This window comes from Cebus imitator, unplaced genomic scaffold (assembly GCF_001604975.1).
Source record: "Cebus imitator isolate Cc_AM_T3 unplaced genomic scaffold, Cebus_imitator-1.0 Scaffold43, whole genome shotgun sequence".
NCBI classification, from domain to species: Eukaryota; Metazoa; Chordata; class Mammalia; order Primates; family Cebidae; genus Cebus; species Cebus imitator.
The window spans coordinates 5390109-5406093 of NW_016107358.1; positions in this window are offsets into that span (position 1 = coordinate 5390109).

Here is a 15985-nt window from a genome sequence, read left to right on the forward strand (position 1 = left end):
ATACCTTTGAGAAGAAAAATACTTTAATGTGATATCTTAGTGAGAATACTAAATTATAAACTTTAATTTGCCTTATAGCTTTTACTTCTCCATCTAACTAATTTTGATTGTTTTATATCTATCTAAATATAGATAAAATAAACCAAGAAGTAAATAGAAAATGTATATCAAGGCATACTTTACAAAAGTCCATGTAAAATGACCTTTCCATGCCTGATTTACCCTTCTCTGTTTAAGAATTTCTGTCTGGAGAAGGGAAGTAATTGTTAAATTCTTAGGAAAGATGATGGCTCCAGCACTAAACATCACCCACTGTGATAAGAGGTTTTACTAGTCGCCCACCACCTCATCAGTTCTTTCCAGTTTTACAGGATGGTGTTCATGGGATGCCTGGGACTGAGGCTGCTTCAGATTCCAGAAGCAATCCACCAGGGTCTCTGTAGAGACTGTAATTTGTTCAAAGAAAATCTAAATTAAGTTAATCTAAAATACCATTTTCAGGTTTTCTGTTTCTTCTAGGCAGCAGCAAGAGTTTTGCTAAAGGCCCGTAAAGTAAAGAGAACTGTTAAATAATATTTCCTTTGATAAAACAAAATTGTTCTTAGAAATCTTTGGAAATATTTATACCAGATGTCTCTTAGATAAGATCACAAGTGTTAAGTAATGTGGTAACTTTTAGCAGGTTAACAATCACAGCTTAAATTTCATAAGATTTCTGGGTGACCTTTGTAACTCAGAATCAAAGTCCTTGGTATTTGCTTTGGCATACTTCTAAACAATAGGCCCCATTAGCAATCTTCTCAGATATTCTTCCGTTTCATATCTGCAAGTGGTGATCAATTTTGTAAAAACATACATTAGCTATTAAATTGATATTTCCCTTTGGGAAGCATTTTAATAAACATTACATTTTCTCAAATAAGAGACCGTAGCTCTTTTATCATAATATTTTGGAGGGCCATTTATTGCGAAAAAAAGAAAAAGATGAATGCCAGGATTTAGGTTTAAATACATATAATTTATCGGAGCGATTCCAAGTTCACTTTGTGGAAATAGGGTTCCATGTGGTATTTTGCAAGTGTTGTTCTTAAGAGTTTATTTTTTATGTTTACAGTTTGTCTCAGCTTATTATTTCTGAATCTAGTTTCTTCATTTTTCCAGCTCTATCGCTAACTGGTAATGCGATCGTGGGCATTTAGCTTAGTTTCTTGGGGCCTTATTTCTCAGATATCGTATGTTGCAGGAATTGACTACTTGGTCCTAAGATCTTTTCTAGTCTTGAAAAGTTTTGACATCATGGTCTCTAAATTCAACTCTGTCTTCTAGCAGCAGTCCATTTGTGCCCAGGCACAAAGAACACTTCAAAAGGAAACAGTACAGGTGTCGCCACCTATAGGTAGAAAATATGTTACAGAAAAAGAATAATGACGTTGAGGTAGAGAACACTGTAAAAAATAGTTCACTTTGACCCTTACAAATTCCAAACTCTACCCACAACAGTATGTTTCTCTTTAAGTTTCTTCTTGATTATACTGTTAAGTTTTATATATTATAGCTACATATTTAGCTTTTTCTTCCTTATCCATATATAATATATATGACTGACCAAGATTTGAGATTATAGAATATGTGAAGATTTGAGATTCTGCAATGTATGAAGATTTTCATGACTTCAACATTATTAAAGTTTTTTAATAAGCTTTATGTGGGTGCTATGTGATTGTGCTCTTAATGTTAAAATTTCTGGTTAGGCACCTAAGAAGAAAAGATTTGTATGAACCATCTAGAGGAAAGTTTGATACATTTTCTAACGGAAGATGTTGTTGTAGCTTTATGGATTCAATTTTTGATTAAAAAAATCGTCCTAGTCTTGCTAGCATTAAGATACAGTAGGTAAATTGAAACTCAGCTTCAACTCTTCTTCCTGCTTATGGCTAAGGGAAAATATTCCTTCAAAGAAAAAAAAGAACAATTAGAAGAAAAAAACAACTTGGATAAATTAAGAAACCATCTCCCAGTTAAACTGACACTCCATATGCAGAGGAAACAATTTCCATGTATGTTATAAGAAATGTGTTAAATCAACTAACATTGATATAACTTCAAGCAATTAGGAGAACGCTAATAATGATATGAGTCTTCAGCTGTAAATAATTATGCTGCCCCAAGGCTATGCTTTAATTCTTGGCTTGCTGTATCTATAAACAATAATCAAACTGCAAAGCAAGTTGTGTTGTTTTTGTTCACAGTTTGTGAAATGATTTTTATACCCTACAGTGATGCTGATGGCTATTTTGACCTTCAAGAACTCCGGCCTGTGAGGCTAAGAGCTAATGTGTACTTTCATCGATCTGAGTTGGAGGCGCACAGCGGGTTATAGTGCCTGTTCTCCATGAGCACAAAAGCTGCTATCGTCAATCAGTGTGCGATGTGAAAGGGGGCTTGCTGCTGAGACTCAATAAATGGGGACATTAGGAGGAAATGTTATAATTGCTGCTACCCACATCTTGTTAATGAGTAATGTACAGTTAGACACCATGCAATTGCAGCTAAACTGTTTATACAATTTATTCTTATGTTGCAACTAACATTTAACATAATGAAGTATCATAATTGCAGCCATTAAAGTCAAGATTAAGATTTGTTTAATTAGAATTAAGAAAATGTAAAATAGAAAACTACTTTCAAATGTTGGGTATACAGAATGTATCCAGTGGTATGCAGAGAAAAAACTTGTAGGATGCCAGTAGCAGTCATTGTGCACATAAAATTGTTCGTTGGAGGTCTCTTCTTGGGGCTTCCCCCCCGCCACAATACCCTAGTCAAAAGTATAGAGAAAACAAAATATAAATGGCAGTAAGTTGGCCATGTATAAATATAGTGTGTTATTATTCATATCGTTAGAGTTAAATTTTAGGATTTACACTACCCCTAGGCTAAACAAATAATATCTTAAAACACACAACTCATATTACCATCAAGGCAAGTTATCAAGTGAATTAGGGAGGAAATAAGCCCCTGACTTTGTATAGGAAATGTCATAACTTTGTAAAACCAAATGGACATTAAACCTCTATTTTAATTATCTACATGTCTAAATGTAGGCATTTATATAACATGATATTTTTACATAAGCGATGGGACAAAACATGGTTAATGGAATGCTTTGAGGAAATATGACTTGTCCAAATTCATTAAGCGAAGCCATCTAATTTGGGTCACGTCATGTTTTCCTTCCCCTTCCTCTATTGTTAGATACTTAAGAGTCCCAAAGTGCAGCCAGCAACAGAATTATTTTGGGTTTTCTCTTTCTGAAATCTGTTTTTCACCTTCTCATGTCACTATTTCTAAGCAACTCAAACTCATTTTTTCCCTAGGATCACATTTGGTCCTCAGCTTTCTTTACTTTGGGTGAGAATTTCTCTTGTCCCTCCAGAATTTGTCAATATTAGGCTATGCTATAAATGGGGCCCAGCAGAGTTTAGGCTTTCAGGGAAGAGATCTAATTCTTTGAACCTGTGTTCATCTAGTTCCAAGATTTAGATGACATCTGACATCTTGTGTCTTTGTTTCTTCATTAGATGGATGAAGTTAACTATGTCCTAATCTCCTCATAAAAGTTTTCTAATGCCTTAGTATGGTTGAAGGCATGTTGAAGATTTAATGTGTCAAAGAAATATAACTTGTGGTTCAATTCATTGAGATTGTCTCATACTCATTTCATTGGTTGCAGACTGTAACTAAAAATGGGGATAAAAGAACAGGGTGGTATTTCATTACTCTCAAGAGAAACACATTTTTCTCCCTTTTTTTTCCTGGTATCTTATACCCATCATGTTGAGGAGGTTCTTGGTATGAATGAAATGATCAGTTCCATGAAATAATGATATCCAGTCTTTGTTTTTAAATTTTAAACCAAATTTCAGCAAGCACTGCAAATTATCTCAAAAATAGAGGTCATGGGTCTCTTCTCACTTATTCTTACAAAGCTGTAAAATATGATAAATGCAAAAAAGCAAGCAATGATGTAATCTTTGTGACAATATATAGTCCAAGATAATGGTTTTGGAGAACTCTATCTGATTGGCTTGCGGTTACACTGTGGTATGCAGTTGTTGATATCAGATTTCTTGGCTTTACTGTGGAATTTATTTTTATAAGCCTTTCCCTTTCCCTCCATTATAAATTTAGAATGACAGGTAACTTTTTCTATAGACTTAAAACGTTGTATAAAATTTGAGTTTATCAACTTGTGTAAGTACTTAAGAACTTCAGCTTACACATGCAAGCAAGTTCACTTATTTAGTCATTCAGCAGCAATTTGTTGAAGGCTCTAATGTGTATCAGCCACTGTGCTAGATACTGGATAAAGGAACACCTGAAGAGGAGCAGGGTGATTTTTTTAGAGATGTTGAATTAACTTTGGAAATAACGCTTTTGAGCTTCCTATGAGACCTCTAAAGGGTTGGTGGGCCAATTGGTGTAAGCTCTAGTGCCTTTCTTATGGGTTTCAAATGTGTACTTTCAATTTTATTGTGGAAAAATGGACAGTGTTTAATATGTTGACATTATAAATTACTCCTACTATTATATAAGTAACTCGAAGATAGGTGACAATTATTTTAAATTGTGGTTGTTGAAATGGCATACATTACTATATATTCTGAGCCTTATACAGGTCTGTATTAAATGAGTATTTGAGTAAAGAAATTTCTTTAAATCTAACTACTGTTAGTGTTTAAACCAAGAACTGGCTCTTACCTTCCTGTCTTCCTTTTGTCCCTCCCTACTTTCTACTTTGAATCATAGAAGGTTTTAGGTATCTAATATGTAGATAGCCATCAGCCACCTGTGAGAATCGAGAATTGAAATGTAGCTAGTGCTACTGAGGAGTTGAATTTCACATTTTATTTCATTGCAATTTATTTATTTTTATTATACTTTAAGTTCTGGAATACATGTGCAGAACGTGCAGGTTTGTTACATAGGTATGCACGTGCCATGGTGGTTTGCTGCACCCATCAACCCTTCATCTATATTAGGTGTTTCCTAATGCTATCCCTCCCCCAGCCCCCTACTTCCTGACAGGCCCGGGTGTGTGATGTTCCCCTCCCTGTGTCCATGTGTTCACGTTGTTAAACTCCCACTTATGATCGAAATAGAAAGTAGGGCAAAGTATTTTCTGCTAAACACAACTTCATTGTTTGGTAGGAATACGCTTCTTTCGAATGACTGTATTGTGTAAGATATTACTGTTGTATTCTGAACCTTTTGGGCATGTGGGCTGTTTCACAGAAGCACATCACTGATCTAGTCTTCTAGATTAGAAGAAGGTGTGTCACCAATTTCACCAAGAATGGCAATTGCAAAGTTGCTGCAGCAGAGCCAGTTGGAGAAGATGGTTTCTTTGGTGTATAAACAAATTTTTAAGATGGGAAAGTTGGCAACATAAAAAGACATATTCAGAAAGCACATAGTGAATTTGATAAGAGGTTTCCTTTCAACCACTCACAAACCCCACTTCTAGCTGGAGTGAGAGTAAAATATATTATTATTTTAGTTATGGAAATTTTGTTAGAAAATTATGAGGATAAGGCTAAGCAATATTTCATACAAAGTAGAAGATCTTCAGTTAAGCTCCCAATAATTGTCTGTAGAATATAAAAACTAACTATACAAAAGTATGGCTTATACTATGGTTATACTATTAGTATAAACTACATGAATTTTTTCAAAATTTAAAAAATTTAAAGTACCATTTTTTAGCTTTAGATGAGTTGTGTGATATAAGAGACATTGCCCTTTCAATACTTTTCTACATTTTGTCTCAAAGGACTTCCAAATTTATAAATAAATGTTAATTCATAGCTTTTCAAATTGATATTTTTAGTCTTACAGCTATCAAAGAATTTAATTTAGATATTAAAATATTAGTTTTTTATTATGATGGACAGTGTTCTAGCTGTATTTGATAAAAAATCAAATCTTGCTGGCGTATTAAAGCAAAAGACTATTTTCCTTATTTCTTTGCTCTACCATATATTTGTGCAATTGTTTCTGAAATTGATTCTGTGAAGACAGCCATGGACGTGGTTATTAAAATCTTTCCATATAGATGTGCAAATGTCACGAATTACCTCTAGTTCATGGAACTTTGGAAAGAGACAGAAGACAACAAATTTAATGATCTTGTGTTCTTTTCTGGTGCTCATTGGTGGAATCATGAAAAATTTTACAAAGACTTACTATGTTGTTAACTCCAACAGAAAGAATAATCAATGTATTCAATATCAAAAAGCAAAAGCAAAAGTACATGTACCCTTCAAATATATATACCTACTATATACCCACAAACATTTTTAAAAAAGCAAAACTGGCAATGTGATTTATATTTTCTCACCAAACTACATTGCATATAAGTGAGCCATATCAAAAGCTTCTAAGAAAGGAAAAGCTTATTTTTGATCTCAGTAGGCAGGTACAAGAATTTATGTTGAAATCAATAATAATGATTTCATGGTCCATAATAATGATTTTATACATTTTTTTCTAACACAAATCAATATGCAGAATATTTTAACTGTAATCAATAGCATTGTGTAAATTGGCTAAACAAACTATAAGAAAATTGTAGAACGCTTTGTTGGTATTGAATTTAATATTGCATTTCAGTTTGTGCAATACATTTTTGAATTCAATGTTAATAATACTGAGTTGACACATCAGTTAGTGAATTTGCTCAACTTGGACAGACATGATTCTGAAATTGATATGCTTCTGATGCAAAACGAATAAGTTTTTCCAAAAGAGAGAATCAGTTTTGTTAATTTAGTTACAAAAGCTGTAGAAAAATGATTTTTTGGTATTTGATTTAGTTACTGAAAGCTTTAAAGATTATTGGAAAAGCAGAGTTATGTGAATTTACTTTTTCAACTTTAAATTTTATGAAATCTAAATACAGTTTATTGGGAGGTGAAGAAAATGGTCAAAGGGTATACATTTTTAGTTATAAGATGAATACGTTCTGAAGATCTAATGTACAGCATGGTGACTAGCTAATAATTTTGTATTGTTCACTTGAAATTTGCTAAGAGAGTATGTCTTAGGTGATCTTATCATACACACATACCAAACACATACACACACACACACACACACACACACACACACACACACACACTGGTAACAAGTGTAGTAATGGATGTGTTAATTTGATTGTAGTAATCGTTTTGCAGTGTGTATGTACAAGTCATCACACTGTACACTTTGAATATATATAATTTTTATTTGTCAGTTATGTCTCTATAAAGCTGGAGTAAAATACAGTTCAATATTTTCAGTTAAAACTAATATATGACATAAGTGTAAAATACATACCTGATTTTGGAGATTTTGTACAAAATAAGAATATTAAATAGCTTGTTAATTTTTTAATGTTGATTACCACCTTAAATGATTTTGAAATATTGGGTTAAATAAAATTTGTTATTAAAATTATTTTTAACTTAAAAAATCTTTTAAAAATGTGGCTACTAGAAAGTTTAATATTACATTTTTGGCCCACATTTTGTTTCTGTTAGACAGTGTCATACTAAGTAAATCCTAACATTCTTTACTTGTTGTCATTTATATTGATGTTTATAGGCTTGGCTTAACAAAAATTATTCTTCCTTTCTTAATGAAGAATACTTCTTAGGAATGTTTTAGGAGATATTTGAGCTGCAAAATTTCCTAGCTCCTTCTAAATTGGCCTAATTCATACATTACAGCTGCCAGCTAGATTGCTAATACCTACAATATGTTTTCTTATTTTTCTTTGTTTTGTTATACTATGTTGGTGTTAGATAGAAGAAAAAAATTGCAATTATTTTCCGGTGTTTTGGTCACATTAGAACACTAGAATGAAGCAGATAACCAGCTGTTAATAGTGTTAATAGTGTATGAGTTTGCTTTTATATGTGTATATCTATATCTGGTTTAATCCTTGGCTATATTATTTAAATTTTATCTCCTACTTGTTTGAAAGTATGAATTCTAACATATAACCATAGTTTCCTCTCTATTATGGTAAATAGGTCGTTTGTAATCTGAACTAGACTCGTCTTGACCATCTGCCATTTCTAGATTACCATGTAATTATCAGCCACCCTACATAGAGTTAGCTGAGAATAGATGGTAGAGCCTGTTTGTAGGATCTGTGATCAATAGCCTGCAGGTGAATTTGTAGCTTGTTTCTACATATTATCTCATTAGAACTTGGGAAAGTCTTGGAGATAATAGATCTGTGATTGCTTTTCCTTTGAGTTCAGTCTCAGATTCTCTGCAGTGGAGTTATGCTAGTCTGATTTAGACTGGGCCATCTTTGATATCCTTGCTGGGGTCAGAATGAACCACAATGCATACCTAAGGAGCATCTCCTGAATACATTTCTTGTTAATGTTTTATATTATCTGTCACCTGACCCGTGAGACTGCAGAAGGAAATCTAGGAGTTTCTGCTATTTGCTTTTTTTTTTTTTTTTTTTTCCAATGGAGAGAGTTAACAGATAGGCTATACTTCTTGATAAGAGGAAGGTTTCTGGAGTGAAGGTGAGGTCAAAGTTCTAGATTGGCAGAGAGAATCTGCTAATCATAGCATCATATCTACTGAATAAGGTCAGCAGAGGAAAGAAATGAAACTTAGTATGAGGCAACTTGTGTACCACAAACAGGTGCACTATTGTAGGTACACTGAATTCGGTTATTCACTGAGGATCTGAATGATGTTAGCAGTCATCCTGCTGTTGATTAGATTAAGAGACACAATTGTCATGAAAGAAGAAATGGTCATTGTAGTAATCAATCTGAAGCTACAATAGAATTGGCCATAAATTTTCTGTTGTCAGTGAACAAAGCAAGTATGATTACACTCTCTTATTGTATACGTGCCTAAGAACATAGATCCTATACTGTGACTCTGTTTTCTATTTGAGATTCTTATGGCTCATATAAGCCTGGTTTGATATATAAACAGGATGTAGAGAGATGGCAAAACCTGTACCTCTGTAGACCTTTGGGATATTCTTGGATGATATCTGCCATGAAGACCCACTAATGTCTTGGCCCTGTGGCATTGCTGTCATCTTCGTGACCATCGTGATTGAAGAAATTATTTTATTCATAAGTGGTTGTAGCCTCATTCACTCCCATGCATTCATTCATTTATTCTTTCAGCCAGTACTTCATAAACACCATATGACATGCCTGATGATAGGCGCATTGTCTCTGTCCTTGAGAGACTCAGTGAAGTGGAGGAGACACAGGAAAATCCACAATATGGGAACATTGTAAACACTGTGATTGCTGTGTGAGGATGATCATGGTGGGGGCACAGGAAAGGAACTCTTCAGTGCCAAGAAGTCAGGCAACACTTTAGCAATGGCTAGGTATTTGAGCTGAAACTCAAATGATGTCCGGAAGTTTGCCGAACACACAAGGTAGATAAGTGCAGCCTAGGCAGCAGGAGCAGCATGAGAAGAGGTTAAAGAGGCATGGCTGCAAGAGGTACAGCATAGCTGGAGCCTTGGGTGTGCAAGGGTGTGGTGGAAAGGAGGCTTGAGAGGCAGGGCTGGGTTGTTGAAGGGCAGCCTTAGAAACCACAGTAAGGAATCATGTTTTGGCTAGGCCTATGCTGAGCAGGAGTGTAAGTTTTTAAGTAGAGGAGTGACTTGATCATATATATGTTGTAGGAAAAGTATTTTTTGCAGAAGTGTGGAGAATGAATTGGAGGGGAGGGCCAAGGTGGTGGGCCTCCTGTAACAAGGGGCCATAAGGCCAGGCCAGGTTTCATAATCAGTGAGGGTGGGGAAGTGCTGGTTTAAATGCTTTACAATGGGTTCTCCGGAAAAAAAAAAAAAGAAAAGAAAAGAAAAGAAAAATCACAGGTTTGTAGCCTTTGTTGATTTTTATGGTGCAAACATTGTCACCATGTTCTACTTCAAGCTACAGACACACTGCCACCACTGAACACACAGTAGCATGCCATTATGTACCATTTCCACCAGACACAATGGGGGAGGATGATCTCAAGAGCATAAGTAATAGTGAAGTGGCGTAAAATAATTAGGAGGTGATGAGTTTTAAGCATTTAATGCCTTCTTAATCTAATTAATTTAATTGTAAGTTTGTGTATTTAATTTTTCTCTTTTTTTTTTTTTTGAGATAGTGTATCTCCCTGTCACCCAGGCTGGAGTGCAGTGGTGCGATCTCAGCTCACTGCAGCTTCCACCTACTGAGCTCAAGTGGTCCTCCCACCTCAGCCTCCCAAGTAGTTGGGACTACAGATCCCTGCCACCATCCCCAGCTAATATATTCCATGAGAACTTAACAATCAATTTTCCTGCCTGGTACAAAGGTCTAGCCAACTACTAAATGAGAGAAAAACAGAAAATTTTAAAAAGCATTGTTTATGATTGATTGGGCAACGGAGTATATTAACCAAAATAGAAGGAAATTAAAGGAAGAACACATATTTGGTGAGAATATAATGGGTGTATCCCAGTAGAGTGAAGTTAATTTGATGAGCATTTATGAATGCCTGAATATTTGAGGAACTCTGCTAGGCTTGGACATAGAATAGTGAACAGGAAGTGCACAGCCCCCTCCTCAAGGAATTTGCAGCTAGAAAGTGCTAGGCAAATAAACAGGTTTTTATAAAAGTTGTATGATAGAATTTGCATGGGATGATATGAGTAACTTTGTATAGGACCCCAACTTGTGGGTGGGATTTTGGAGCATTTACCAGAGGAAGTGACATTAAACTGAGACCAGAGAACAAGCAGGCTTGGTCCTGATGGTGAGCATTCCAGGCCAAGCAGCATGAAGGGGATAAGGAAGTGATGCAGGTCATTGACCAACGAGAGGAAAAAGGGAAAGTGTTAGAGAGTTTGGATGCCAAAGTGGCACGAATTGATGATTGATTAAAAATGAGTGAGAAGTCAGGAGTTCGAGACCAGCCTGACCAACATGGTGAAAACCCCTCTCTACTAAAAATACAAAATTAGCTGGGTGTGTTGGTACAGGCCTGTAATCCCAGCTACTTGGGAGGCTGAGGCAAGAGAATCGACTGAATTTGGGAGGTGGAGTTTGCAGTGAGATGAGATAGTGCCACTGTACTCCAGCCTGGTTGTCAGAGCAAGACTCCATCTCAAAATTTAAAAAAAAAAAAAAAAAAAAAAGGGATGAGTGAGAAGGATTTTGTGCTACTTACAGGGCATCTGGAAATTTCTTTTGAGATGGCGTTTCATTCTTGTTGCCCAGGGTGGAGTGCAGTGGTGCAATCTCTACTCATTGCAACCTCTGCCTCTGGGGTTTAAGCAATTCTCCTGCTTCAGCCTCTCAAGTAGCTGGCTGAGGCCAGCCACCCACCACCACGCCCAGCTAATTGTCTGGAAGTGAGGTTGACTGTTATCAACATATAGATGGAATTTGAAGCTAGGGTGTGAATAATGCCGCTTTTGGGAGTGTGCAGTGGGAAGAGCAGACAGTGATGGCATGCCCACGATGTTTAGGAAACATTAACATTTAACAGGGTGTCTGATTGGCCTTATGCTAGGTAAGTTCAAGTTAGCACAATGATATTAAAGCTATATTCACGACACTACTGACGGTATCTCTCTTCTCATCCTGATTTAATAAATGACATGAAATAAACACCTGAAGTCACCCTGAGATTGTTTTTAATAACACTCAGCATTTCACTTCCTGAACAACAATATTTCCCCAGATGTCCAGATAGGCACAATCAATTTTAAAAACCTTAATTGAACACCTACTATATACAGGGCTCTGTGCTGGAGAGAAGAACATATGAGTGATGTCTTGATGGTCATTTAGTTTCCTCTGCAGTGTTTCTTGTTTCTTTTTTTATTATATTTTAAGTTCTGGGGTACTTGTGCAGAATGTGCAGGCTTGTTACATAGTATACATGTGCCATGGTGGTTTGCTGCCCCCATCAACCCATCAGCTACATTAGGTATTTCTCTAATGTTATCCCTCCCCTAATCCCCCCACCCCCTGACAGGCCCTGGTGTGTGATGTTCCCCTCCCTGTGTCCATGTGTTCCTACTGTTCAACTCTCACTTATGAGTGAGAACATGTGGTGTTTAGTTTTCTGTTCCTTTGTTAGTTTGCTGAGAATGATGGTTTCCATCTTCATGTCCCTGCAAAGGACATAAACTCATCCTTTTTCATAGCTGCATAGTATTCCATGGTGTATATGTGCTGCATTTTCTTTATCTAGTCTGTCAATGATGGGCATTTGGGTTGGTTCCAAGTCTTTTCTATTGTGAACAGTGCCGCAATAAACATATGTGTGCATGTGTCTTTATAGTAAAATGATTTATAATCCTTTGGGTATATATCCAGTAGTGGGATTATGGGTCAAATGGCATTTCTGGTTCTAGATCCTTGAGGAATTGCCACACTGTCTTCCACAATGGTTGAACTAATTTACGCTTCCAAAAACAGCATAAAAGCATTTCTATTTCTCCTCATCCTCTCCAGCATCTGTTTTCTGACTTTTTAATTATTGCCATTCTAACTTGCATGAGATGGTATCTCATTGTGGTTTTGATTAGCATTTCTTTAATGACCAGCGATGATGAGCTTTTTTTTATATGTTTGTTAGCTGCATAAATGCCTTCTTTTGAGAAGTGTCTGCTCATATCCTTCACCCACTTTTTGATGAGGTTGTTTGTATTTTTTTCTTGTAAATTTGTTTTTCTTTGTAGACTCTGGATATCAGTGCTTTGTCAGATGGATAGATTGCAAAAATGTTCTCTCATTGTGTAGGTTGCCTCTTCACTCTGATGATAGTTTCTTTTGCTGTGCAGAAGCTCTTTAGTTTAATTAGATCCCATTTTTCAATTCTGGCTTTTGTTGCCATTGCTTTTGGTGTTTTAGTCATGAAGTCTTTGCCTGTCCCTGTGTCCTGAATGGTATTGTCTAGGTTTTCTTCTAGGGTTTTTATGGTTTTAGGTCTTACGTTTAAGTCTTTAATCTATGTTGAGTTAATGTTTATATAAGATGTAAGGAAGGGATCCAGTTTCAGTTTTCTGCATATGGCTAGCCAGATTTCCCAACACCATTTATTAAATAGGGAATCCCTTCCCCATTGCTTGTTTTTGTGAGGTTTGTCAAAGATCAGATAGTTGTAGATGTGTGGCATTATTTCTGAGGCCTCTGTTCTGTTCCATTGGTCTATATATCTGTTTTGGTATCAGTATCATGCTGTTTTTGTACCAGTATCATGCTGTTTTGGTTACAATATCCTTTTAGTATAGCTTGAAGTCAAGTAGCGTGATGCCTCCAGCTTTATTCTTTTTGCTTCAGGTTATCTTGGATATGTGGACTTTTTTTGGTTCCATTTGAAATTTAAAGTTGTTCTTTTCTAATTCTGTGAAGAAAGTCAATGGTAGCTTAATGGGAATAGCATTGAATCTATAAATTACTTTGGGCAGTATGGCCATTTTCATGATACTGAGTCTTCCTATCCGTGAGCATGGAATGTTTTTTCATTTGTTTGTGTCCTCTCTTATTTCCTTGGGCAGTGGTTTGTAGTTCTTCTTGAAGAAGTCCTTCATATCCCTTGTAAGTTGTATTCCTAGGTATTTTATTCTCTTTGTAGCAATTGTGAATGGGAGTTCACTCATGATTTGGCTCTTTGTCTATTATTGGCATATAGGAATGCTTGTGATTTTTGCTCATTGATTTTTTTTTATCCTGAGACTTTGCTGAAGTTGCTTATCAGTTTAAGGAGATTTGGGGCTGAGATGATGGGGTTTTCTAAATATCCAATCATGTCATCTGCAAACAGAGACAATTTGACTTCCTCTCTTTCTATTTGAATGCCGTTTATTTCTTTTTCCTGTCTGATTACCCTGGCCAGAACTTCCAATACTATGTTGAATAGGAGTGGTGAGAGAGGGCATCCTTGTTTTGTGCCAGTTTTCAAAGGGAATGCTTCCAGCTTTTGCCCATTCAGTGTGATATTGGCTGTGGGTTTGTCGTAAATAGCTCTTATTATTTTGAGATACATTTCATCAATACCTAGTTTATTAAGCTTTTTTAGCATTAGGGGTGTTGCATTTTATCAAAAGCCTTTTCTGCATTTATTGAGATCATCATGTGGTTTTTGTCAATGGTTCTGTTTATGTGATGGATTACATTTATTGATTTGCATATGTTGAACTAGCCTTAAATCCCTGGGATGAAGCCAACTTGATTGTATTGGATAAGCTTTTTGATTTGCTACTGGATTCTGTTTGCCAGTATTTTACTGAGGATATTCACGTTGATGTTCATCCAGAATATTGACCTGAAATTTTCTTTTTTTGTTGTGTCTCTGCCAGGTTTTGATATCAGGATGATGCTGGCCTCATAAAATGAGTTAGAGAGGAGTCCCTCTTTTTCTATTGTTTGGAATAGTTTCAGAAGAAATGGTACCAGCTCCTCTTTGTACTTCTCGTAGAATTTGGCTGTGAATCTGTCTGGTCCTGGGCTTATTTCGGTTGGTAGGCTACTAATTACTACCTCAATTTCGGAACTTTTTAGTGATCTATTCAGGGATGTGACTTCTTTCTGGTTTAGTCTTGAGAGGGTGTATGTGTCCAGGAATTTATCCATTTCTTCTAGATTTTATAGTTTATTTGTGTAGAGGTGTTTACAGTATTATCTGATGGTAGTTTGTATTTCTATGGGATCCGTGGTGATATCCCTTTTATCATTTTTTATTGTGTCTATTTGATTCTTCTCTCTTTTCTGGCTAGCTGTCTATCTATTTTGTTAATCTTTTCAAAAAACCAGCTCCTGGATTCATTGATTTTTTAAAGGGTTTTTTGTGTCTCTATCTCCTCCAGTTCTGCTCTGGTCTTAGTTATTTCTTGTCTTCTGCTAGCTTTTGAATTGGTTTGCTCTTGCTTCTCTAGTTCGTTTAATTGTGATGTTAGGGTGTTAATTTTAGATCTTTCCCATTTTCTCCTGTGGGCATTTAGTGTTATAAATTTCTCTCTAAACACTGCTTTAGCTGTGCCCCAGAGATTCTGGTATTTTGTGTCTTTGTTCTCACTGGTTTCAAAGAACTTATTTATTCCTGCCTTAATTTGTAGTCATTCAGAAGCAGGTTGTTCAGTTTCCATGTAGTTGTGTGGTTTTGAGTGAATTTCTTAACCCTCAGTTCTAATTTGATTGCACTGTGGTCTGAGAGACTGTTATGATTTCCATTCTTTTGCATTTGCTGAGGAAATTTTCACTTCCAATTATGTGGCCAGTTTTAGAATAAGTGCCACGTGGTGCTGAGAAGAATGTATATTGTTGATTTGGGGTGGAGAGTTCTGTAGATGTCTATTAGGTCCACTTGACCTGTCTAATATTGATAATGGAGTGTTAAAGTCTCCCAGTATTTTTGTGTGGGAATCTAAGTCTCTTTGTAGGTCTCTAAGAACTGCTTTATGAATCTGGGTGCTCCTGTATTGGGTGCATATATATTTAGGATAATTAGCTCTTCTTGTTGCATTGATCCATTTCCCATTATGTAATGCCTTTGTCTTTTTTGATCTTAGTTCATTTAAAATCTGTTTTATCAGAGACCAGGATTGCAACCCCTGCTTTTTTTTGCTTTCCATTTGCTTGGTAAATATTCCTCCATTCCTTTATTTTGAGCCTATGTATGTATTTGCACGTGAGATGGGTCTCCTGAATATAGCACACTGATGGGTCTTGATTTTATCCAATTTGCCAGTCTATGTCTTTTCATTGGGGCATTTAGCTTGTTTACATTTAAGGTTAGTATTGTTATTTGTGAATTTGATCCTGTCATTATAATGCTAGCTGGTTATTTTGCCCATAAGTTGATGTAGTTTCTTCATGGTGTTGATGGCCTTTACAATTTGGTATGTTTTTGCCATGGCTGGTACTGATTTTTCCTCTCCATATTTAGTTCTTTCTTC